This window comes from Asparagus officinalis, chromosome 10 (genome assembly GCF_001876935.1).
Source record: "Asparagus officinalis chromosome 10, Aspof.V1, whole genome shotgun sequence".
NCBI lineage: Eukaryota > Viridiplantae > Streptophyta > Magnoliopsida > Asparagales > Asparagaceae > Asparagus > Asparagus officinalis.
In genome coordinates this window covers 4329702-4332907 of record NC_033803.1, presented here as the reverse complement: position 1 = coordinate 4332907, position 3206 = coordinate 4329702, and the positions used below count along the sequence as shown (strand labels likewise).

Genomic DNA, 3206 nt, shown 5'->3' with positions numbered 1-3206 from the left:
AAATGAGCGAAAGGGATATAGCCTATGATGATTTGTTGAAGGTAAAAAAGGTTAAATTAATTTTTTTTTTAATTCGAGCTTAAGGTATTTATGATTATAATAATATACCATTATATCTATGAATTTTAAGGTATATGCAAAATTTCACAAGGTTCAAATCTCTCTAACCCAATTTATTTTATTTCATCAAGTACTATAAATGCACATTATCACTTACACTGATATGAACAGTCTCAAATCTTTTAACTTAATACATAAGCATGATTTGACAAAATCTTGTGGTTAGTTATGCTCAACAAGCTCATGACCAAGGATAAAGTTAAAGCTTGGGGGAGAACAGATGATGCACAAGGTAACCTTTGTGGGCTCATAATAAAACTGTTGAGCATTTGTTCTTTAAATGCTTATTTTCAGCCCAAATATGTGATCATATACTATCCTATATGAGGCTACAAGGAAGACATAAGTCTTGGATTAGATTCCGACCTTGGTATAAGACTCTAGAGGGAAGAAAAGGTTCAGGTTCAAGGCATAGAAGAGCTCTCATTGTAGCAACTATATACTATATTTAGCAGGAACGAAACTGCAGAAAATTTAGACGCATTAGCAATTCCCTTGCAGGATTACTCAATAAAATTCACAGCTTGATGGCCTGCAAACTTGGTGATTTTAAATGACACTAACTTATATTTGTATATTGTTCTCTCATGCAGCATTGTGATGTTTTTTCTTGCTGTTGGAAGCCTACTTTTATTATACTTTGGAATGCCTAAGTACCCTTGTACACCTGATAATCAGTGAAATATTCTTTACCTATGAAAAAAAATTCATCACTCAATTTGGTACTCAATCGCATGTCGCATTCCTATCTCACACAACTTGGATGAATTATTGCCTTCTTAGTGATAATGCTTCAGAGTATTATGGATTAGCAAGATGTATTGCAAGCTTGCAACTTTGCAAGAAGCCTTAGAGCTTGAGTAAAATAAAGAATTTTCACTTTCAAATGGCCATGAAAGATTAACATAGAACCACATTGCCATACTAAGCTAAAGCTAATGAGTCTTACATTTAAGCAAAATAAAATTTAGTGGGATAGCAATGCATCTAATCTATGAAGTGTAATTATAAGCAAAAGTAAGAGATATTCTCCTTAATTTTTAAATAGGAGTAAAAATTATGAACGATCATTCTGATATCAAATAGTTACTCAAAGCTAATCATAACACAATATCATACAATTTAAAAAACAAACATTGGTAATGTAAGTCTTACCCTTGATTGATCCACCTCTGGATCTACCAGGGAAACCACTCCTGCAAGTGTTTCAAGTGTTGTCCCTGCAACCGTACAAACATGAAAAGTGATCAGTTTGATCAGGCACAACAATAGTTGTACTTAGCAGTTACAACATTAACATGGGATGATTTCCAGCCAATTAAAGTGAAGCAATAATTACAAAAGACATAAACTGGTAAATGTAGCATCTAGTGTTAAGTTATTTTCAACATAGATACCAAGAAAGGTAAAAGATTTCAGTACCAGCAACATAAGTGCTGGATTCAGCACTGCTAGAATCATATCGCCATCTTCCATCACTTTGACTAAGCGACTGATGAAATAATGGTTTAAGTTATACCTCTTCACTAAATGGAAAAGTAGCAAAAAAAGAAAAAGAATACATAGGACTTGAAAGCTTATCACCTTTATGGAATCAAAAACACTACTGTCATCTGACAGTGACACATCCAAACCTTGATTCTACATCAGAAAAATGAAAATATGTTTTTTATGTTTATAAAGTTTTAAATAATAACAGAACACATTAAAGATCAAAGAGAAGGCAATTAAGGATGTAACTATATCAATAGAAATAGAACTCGAGCATAATAAACTTGTGTATCAGCTGAAATAATAACAAACAATTTAGTACAAAACAAACAATGCAATGTCTAATTTGATCTCACAGGATATTTTTGGTAAATAGTCATATACAACACATTATACAAAAGAATATATCGAGATCATAAGTAATCACGAGTTCTTCATCAATCTCAGGGCTCCACTCCTCAACATGCAATCTCTCTGTCAAATTCCCCCACTCATAAAACTCAAAGAAAAACAAATAATTTGGAGGCCTCGCATGAGCAATAACTAACTTAGCCAATCAAGGATGATCCACTTCACTTCACGCTAAAAAAAACCAACATCAAAATTATCCATATTGGTCAACATGGGCACTCCCAAAATCTCAACTTTAAGCGAAAACCACCTAAAGGAGTGTAAACTTTCTTACCACCACAGTTGAAGTTCTCTATGGAACTTGTCAAGGTCGTCTGAAGAGGAAAAGACAGGTTTTTTAATGGTGATTCTCCGGCCATCGAGCCTCACGTCGTAGACGGTGCTTTCAGAACCTTTTGTTTGGTGAAATCAAAGGAGAGTCTCAGAATGGACAAACAGAAAATTAGAGAAAAGACATAAGGGGTTTGGTGAAATTTTACCTTAAGCGATAGGGGAGAGGAGAGAGAAGGAAGAGGGAGGCAGATGGAGGGGGATTGACTTGCTCGAGCAGCTCTCTTTAAACAAAACGGGAGGCACAATTAGTTGAATCTAGCATTCCTATGCAATTTCCCCACAATTCTCTTCAACAAAAAGAAGATATATGGGTAATTCAATATTAGCAAAAAAATTTTGGGGGAAGAACAATTTTTTTTCTTAGCTAATAAAGATACCTTACTGGTTTTGACATCAATCTAACATTTAAGAATGTTGTTCAATCTCAATGCATGAAACATATCATTCGTTGTAGAAGAAGACGAACCGAGTTTTTCCACAACAAGCGGGCATGTTGCCAGGCTACTTTCGGAAACCTTTTCAGAGTCCTAGAATCTGAAATGTTCTCACTGTTCCATGCTATATTTAGCCTCTTCATTTCGTAACAAAATTTCCATTAATTCTTAATTAAAAAAACTCATAACTTGTGACAATTAGTTGGAATTTATTGGGTGTGAAAGCTTTTGATTTTATAACTCATTTTATAAATTCTTAATAATAATGGAAAACACCTCATAAATTTGCCCATTAATTAGATCCAAATTAATTTTGTTATATTTACAAAAGTTGAAGGGCAATTTGGGGTAGTGAAAGTTTTTCTAGTACTCCCTCTTTTAAAGGGTAGATGATATATATAAAAAAAAAAAGAGCGG

The 3206-nt window shown here is 33.7% G+C and overlaps 1 long non-coding RNA gene across 1 annotated transcript; it reads right to left on the bottom strand.

Moving 5' to 3' along the window:
• On the bottom strand, positions 1276-1727 carry LOC109825213. Its single transcript, XR_002242918.1, has 3 exons — positions 1705-1727; positions 1543-1612; positions 1276-1340 (listed from the first exon to the last, which is right to left on the bottom strand). It is a non-coding gene; the product is annotated as an uncharacterized LOC109825213 (long non-coding RNA).